At 37.9% G+C, this 7455-nt stretch overlaps 1 long non-coding RNA gene across 1 annotated transcript in view; it reads left to right on the forward strand.

Annotated features, from left to right (window-relative positions):
• LOC116690404 (uncharacterized) overlaps window positions 1-4679 on the forward strand; it is a 5599-nt gene extending 920 nt beyond the window's left edge. The window contains exons 2-3 of the long non-coding RNA XR_004332252.1: window positions 2304-2307; window positions 4555-4679. This is a non-coding gene — a long non-coding RNA (uncharacterized LOC116690404). The remainder of the gene's footprint in view (window positions 1-2303; window positions 2308-4554) is intronic.
• Window positions 4680-7455: the final 2776 nt, after the last annotated feature.

Raw genomic sequence — 7455 nt, forward strand, 5'->3', positions numbered from 1 at the left:
GTGTGTGTGTGTGTGTGTGTGTGTGTGAGGGGGCATATGTGCACACATGTAAATACATTATTCATGATTTTGTTTGTGCTGTGCTACTGCTTGTTATTGCTACACCAAGACACAGCTTATGACATTTTCCAACCTTTTGTACCAGAACTAGCTGGCTGGCTGTCTCAGTATATGTAATTTTATGCCTCATACTTCACAGTCGCATCCATCACAGTCCATCTCAGGTAAACTACAACGGTCAAATAGCCAATTACACCTGGCTCTCCAGTTACAGGGACTGTGGTGGGAGGCAGGGGCGGTCAATTCCCTATAATAATGGACAAAACTCTGACACTTGACATAACGTCAGAAAACAAGGTAGATAAATAAGAAACACTACTTAGTCACAGTTTTTTAATGCACTTATTAAAAGACATTTTTTTTTTCACATCGTTTGATTTGTTAATGCAACACATTTGTATTTACGTTTTATTTAAATGTATTTATTTATGTGCATTTTCTATCTAGTTTCTCAAGACTAAAGACAAAGGATCCTTTAGTGATCATTAGAAACCCATTAGTTCATGTCCTTGATGGGTATTCATGGGGAAAATAAACTCATTGACAGAGTGCTTGAGACCTTAAATCTATTTCATTTTATCTATATACACTGATTGACCTCAAAAGCCTAATTACATGCTATAGAATAGAGAATACTATACTATAGAATATACTATACTTATTTTACATATTTACTGAAATTCATTATTGTGAAAGGTTATTAAGAAAAATAATTTTCTTGGTTATACTAACCAGGCCAAATATGAATCATTACCAGTACAGTATTTTCAGTGTTTGTCATTGCTCATGTGGATATCTTATTCTCCACACTTCCCTTTTAAAATGTTTGAATCCTGTTGCCAGAGGCCTGTACTCAAAAATCATGTTCATTAGCATCTGTTTTGTGTTCCGGCAGAGTTCAAAGTGATTCCTTTCCCCCCTCCTTACATGTGGATAAGAGCTGGAATTACAGCAACACAACCACTGGTTTCCCTAGGTGCCATTTGACGAAAATAGGGCAGCAAGAAAAACAAAGGGTCCATTAAGCAATGTCTTTATTGTCGTGTTACATCACTCACTTGATCCTTTGCAAGAACGTTCTGTTGTGATGTGATTAGTTTGATGAAGACTGAGCTCTGTGGAGAGCCATTTAATTGACACAGACAAACAGGATGCCAATTTACACGTAGACAGTCCTGTAGGACCTCATGGCATGTTAATAAAACCCTCATTTTGTGAGATTTAATAACCCCTGTTGATAGGTTTTATTATCAGCACATCCTCACGTGAAAATGCTAATGTCAAATTAAAATCAAATTGAAAGTTACTATCCTTAAGATTTTCATTAAATCAAACCCCATGTTTGATGCTATATATGGTCAGCATTTTTCAGTGCATTTAAATTATTTAATAACCTCTCTAAAAACTGGAATTTATTGTTAGTGGCGGAGTTTGCTAACCTGGATGCCAGCCAAACATAACGTAGCCCCGGTCACAACATTTGAGGTCGGGAAGTTCGGTCTGGAGTTGATCCGTTGTGGAGCAACTATGCTCAAACAAGAGCTGTTTGCACCAATCAAATTGACAGTGCGGCCTTTATATGTTGATGGACAGATGATCAACAGTAACGTTCATCCTGGAGAATTGAGATGTGTAACTTCCGCCATCGTGTCTGTTATAGAAGATATCGACAGCGCATTCATTTAAAAAAAACCTCAACTGGTTTGTCTTAGCTTGACTCAAACCAGCTGATGGTGTTGCTGTGACTCAGCTGTTTCTGTCGCAGAAGGTGGATTTAGCGGAGACTTTACCAGTTTCAATGGCCAATAGATAAGGCAGCTGGTAAAGTCACCCATAAACTATATAAATAAAACGATCAAAAAATGATCCATTTTATTTCTAATTACAAACAGCTGTACGAAATGGCAGACTTTTAGACGGAGCCTCAATGACCACCCAAAAAGCCCAGTAACGTAACGTTATATGGTGGAGAGAGATAGAGAGTGACGGAAGAGAGGATACGCCCAGCGGCGTTAGAACAAAGCCGTGAATCAGAGAAATAAAATGTGTTTTAGAGATTTATCTCTAGAAATGCAACTGTAGCAAGATTCTCACTATCGCTAACATTATCCGCATTCAATTTTGCACAAAACAAACATATCCAGCTACAAACAGGTCTAAAAGTCGGACAATACGAGGTAAGGGCATTGAGCAAAGAGTAGTTTCTATGGAGACAATACACTGTCCCTAAGTTCTGTTAACAGTTGAGTTGAATTCTGTTGCTCTGATTGGTTGTATGTCTATTCAACTGAGTGCAGAGGCATTTTTCGGTTGAAACACGCCCCATAATCCCAGTCCAATGGAGCAGTATTTATTTATTTTATTTTATTTTATTTTTTAGATTTTTGACTTTTGATATTTTATATTCTTGTCTTATATTTTTGTGTAAACACTGTAAAGGGATTGCTTCAATCTCATTGCACAGGTACTGTGTACTTGTGCATAATGACAATAAAGGTATTCTATTCTATTCTATTCTATTCTATTCTATTGTCATTCTGACTAGAATCTGAGAATGTTGATGTCAGGCTACGGGTTTGCCATTCCTGTGCCGGATTCAAATTGTCTACTTATGCAGTTTCACAGGAAACAATGCATGGATGTAATCCAGTGTTACTGTTTTAAAATTCATCAATATCAGCATCACAGCTTACTTTTCACTTGCCTAGCAACGTTATAGAGCTGCATTAAGTAAGTTGGAATGGAAGCACAACATTCAATTGGGTGGCTTTTACTGTAAAGTCTTCACAGGAAACTCAAAGTAATTTTCACAGAGGTTAGCGCTGACAGGGATCGTTCATCACAAAATGCATCTACGAAACCAGAAGTCTCTCCCATCTCCTCAGGGAAATATCTGGCTCTTTAGCTGCTTATGCTTCACTACCAGCTAGTCGCTAACTTTGTCTGTCTGCTGTTGTTTGGTTGGCGAGTAGTGTGAAGTGGGTTTGTCACAGCTTTTTGTTGTTCAGGAATGCTGTCCGCTCAGGAGAGAACACCAACCTTTCATTATATGTGTTTGTTGTCCGCCGATTTATCATTTCACTATAACATTGTTTGACTCACAATGGACATAAAAAAGAAGGATCAAAATTGATGCAGCAGAACCAAATATGTTGTCTTTTTTTATCCCACATATTCTTCCTTCAAAACCTGCTGCCTATTGGACTTTACAGACATTTCTGCCTGTTGCACCTCCAATGGCGCCGCGCGGTCAGTTGCAGGGACATCAGCCACCACTCACTGATGTCTCGTTCCTTCAACATTGGTACATCTCCTGCAATAATGCTAAAGATTACTCTAAAATACAATTACTCAAACCTAGGTAGAATATAGGCAACTAGAAGGAAAGATTGATTATATTGTGACCTTTGGTTTATGAACATTGCCCACAGACCACTTACAGAGACACACTTCATTACTCTGATCTCATTTTGTCATGTCATGCACTCTAACCTCATCTCTTTTACGTCACATAATCTCATCTCATCTACGTAAATCTCATCAAATCTTATTTCAACTCATTCAATCTATCTATCACTGTATCTCATTTAAGTTCATCTCATATAATGAAGCTCAAGGAAAGTCTTTATGCTTTCATTCTTTCACAATCTCTCTATCTCCCACTCTCAGGCTTCTACTGATCAGCTAGTCTACATCCACGACGTTCCACTTCCAGGATTCTTCAGGTGCCGCTGGAAATTCTGCCGGACGTCCCTCTTTTTAGGCAGGATGTCCGTCACCTTCTGCCTTCTTTGTGTTGGTATTCTAAACTCCGGTAGATTTATGAGGACTATGGTTAACTGCTCCTCAGATCTCTTAGCTAGAATATTTGTCCAATCAGAATTTGCTGTTGCGTGACTAAAACAATTTTTGAACGTTAACATGTTCCACCAATGTCCGGACCTGAATTAATCATATCATCGTTACCCCGTAAATATACTATGACATGATTGGGGTCTAATTGCCAAATACTCTTCTCAATTCACTTTATTGTGCACCATGTTATACATGTTTCATTCTAATGATTAAAATTTAATTTTAACTCTCTGCTGACACGCTATAAAACTTTGCAAGTACAAGTTCAGGATTTTCTCTAAGTGCAGAATTGTCAGGTTAAATGGATCAAATGATGGGACGTGCAAAAGTTGGCACAAGACTTGAGGAAACCTATAGGTCACAATGGTAGTAAACAAAAAAGGAAGAAAAGCTGAGAATCCATATTGACCTAAACTGTGGTGATAAACAGCTGTTTGTTTTTGTTTTTTTTAGTACAAATGGAAGCCTTGTTATTCTAAGATGTTATTCTATTATTCAAGATGGTACATCTGGAGCAGAGAATAGCAGAACATATGCTGAACCTGAGCCCTCTATGCTCTTCTTTCTCTCGGCTGCATGTTCTACTGAATCATGAGGCACGCGATAGAATAGCGCTACAACCAACCAGAACAACGCTAGTAAATGAACCGTTTGTCGTATCCGGTCGGCAAAACTCCGAACACATCTTCCATTTTTAAGAATTACTTCAGTGCTGTTCTTTTGCTGTTCGCCAGCAGCAGCAGCCATCTTCTTTGTTTTCAAGTAGCAGGGTGTTCACGCTGAATTGTCACAAATGTGCCGTCATTTTGTTGAGCGACTCTATAAACGATGTGATTGGCCGATGTGATTGGCCTGACTAGAGTTTGGTTTTTCCAACTCACATACAATCAAGGGAGAAGCCCATAGAGAGTCCATGAAAAGCATCGGAACTAAATCTGGGACAGGTCTACTTTCTGTCCCCAGAGTCAGAACTAAACAGGGTGAAGCAGCTTTCAGTTTCTATGCTCCTCATATCTGGAATAAACTCCCAGAAACCTGTAGATCTGCTGCTACTCTCAGTTCTTTTAAATCAAGGCTGAAGACCTTTCTATTTGATGCTGCCTTTCTTTAAATGACTAATCATTTCTTTAAATTTCTTATGCTGCACTGTAAATTTTATTCTTGTGTTTTATGTTTCTCTTTGTTTTTAACTGTCTATTCATGTGTTTTACCGGTTTTTAATGCTTATGATTTTTAACTCTTTTTACTTGTGTTTTATCTGTTTAACTGATTTTGTGTAAAGCACTTTGAATTGCCCTGTTGCTGAAATGTGCTATACAAATAAAGCTGCCTTGCCAAAGCTGCCTAAACCGCAACGCTCAGCTATCACCGGAAAAGTGCTCCTAATTTAATTCACTGGTCTTTGTCGATGTCTATAACGTGGCTGTGTCCATTAATTTCACTGTCTATGCAAATTACATTTACTGTCGCAAGGGTGCGTCTAGATTTCTCAACTAGCATTAATAAAAGCACAGCACATAACTTCAGAGGACAAAAGCATTCTGGCCATTGTTCAACATAGGTCACTGAGTTGCTACACCCGTGCTTAATACACATTATATCTGTGTTAATGTTATCCTACATATCTATTAAAGTGTCTTAGATTGTGATTACGCAGTTGCACACAAAAAGCAAATGTGTTGCCCGAGGTGTAAACAGAGAGATGAGCACACTACAGTACATGACACCCTATTCAAAATACATTTGGCTGTGCCTGCTCTGCTTAAAGAAACAACTTAAGGATATAGCACTGGGAACCGTCGTGAGCTCATGTCATGCCAAATAAGTCCCTCCATTTATTATAGTGTGTCTGGGTATGCTTAAATCCATTGATACATTTGTCTGTTGCCTGGCAACACAGACCCTGTTTGTTAACATTTTAAGACCAGAGCTGATGCTCTTTAACAGTTAGAAAAGCTTAAACCTGCAGCAAGCCAACCATTAAATAGCATAGTAATAATACAGTAACTAAAATAATCAGATTTACATTTACATTACATTGCAATTGGATTACAATGCTTTCTGTGCCTGGGCTTTAGTCAGGTCATTAACACATCTTGTTTGATAAGGGGAAATATTTGTCCTGCAAGCATTACAAGAGTTTGCTATACCATCAGAGTGAATATAAAATGAAAATGTTTCAAGCTCTGGGGAATTAACATGTTTTGTAATTAACAGAGCAATCTGCACATTAGATTTTGATATTTCTGTGAAACGTTAGGCCTGATACAAAACAATTGTTTTATGGAAATCCAGCCTTTATTTTACTAAGCGTTAGCCACAGGGACATTTTGACCTGGGAGTCGTTCTAAAGGTCAGTGTTCACAAAAAAGATTCATAATTATCCCCCCGACAACACGAATATCCCCAATGATTTGATGGATATTCTGGCTAGCAATCACAAGATGTCGTGCTTTGACCATCGGACCAACCTCTCTAAACTATGCATGATCCAGACAATATTGTGTGTGAATAAATTAAATATCTGTAGATTTAATATCTTCAGCTCACTTCTTGCCTTTGGTTTTGTATGCATTTGTCACACTTCAAAATGTTACCTTAAGAAAGGTACATACAGCTATTGTTCCTACCCTCAAATGACAGCATGTTGATTGTCATGCGTAATAAATAAATTCAAACACCACAAAAGATAATGGGCAGATTAGTAAGCCTACTACTATACTACTAGGCCCATTAATGATCTCTTTATCTTTTGTTTCAACCACAACAATAAATGTGTGGCACATAATTTTGCTTTATATTTAGCCTGATGAGAGGCATAACCACAAAAGCCATTTCCTTAGTGCCAAGCACAGAGACTATACAGTATATCTCAACTGGGATTGATGCTCCAACATACCAGTGTTAGAGCTGATAAACAAAAAGCCACTGAACCCTCTGGTCTCTGATAAGTATGTCCGGCCGACACAGTGATAGTGTATACAGTGTTTTAGCCACACAGCCCATTGTTTTCACCTGTTTAAGATGAAACCACCTGCCTTGCAACAAGATGATCAGCAGAAAAGTGCTCATTTAATTCACAGAGCAATACAATTTTTTTGCATTTGTAATTTAATGACCGCAAGACATTTCCACAAAACATGATTGCTTATGCAAAATAGTTGCAAATGAATGTAGTCATTTGTAAGAGATGTGCATGTGCGGAGATACACATGTAACAATTAGTAATTAGGCCTATGTACAGTACCAGAGCAGTTGAATGGGAGGACTTGGATCATTTCCCATTGTTTATTGTGTGAGAAAGTGCTGTAGGGCAAGTTGATACAAGGAAACTCTATTACTGTATCTGGTTAGAGAGAATACTTTTTATAATAAAAACAATAGCCTATATCACAATTTCTCATTATAAATTATAATAACTACAAGTCTACCACTGAATGCTTTGAGTATCAACATGAAGCACAATTTTTTTCCATTCTCTTTTATACTTGTAAACTACTTTCAAAGACCAGAATTCAACATAGCTGCTCTACTTCACCT

Source organism: Etheostoma spectabile, chromosome 1 (assembly GCF_008692095.1).
Source record: "Etheostoma spectabile isolate EspeVRDwgs_2016 chromosome 1, UIUC_Espe_1.0, whole genome shotgun sequence".
Taxonomy (NCBI): domain Eukaryota; kingdom Metazoa; phylum Chordata; class Actinopteri; order Perciformes; family Percidae; genus Etheostoma; species Etheostoma spectabile.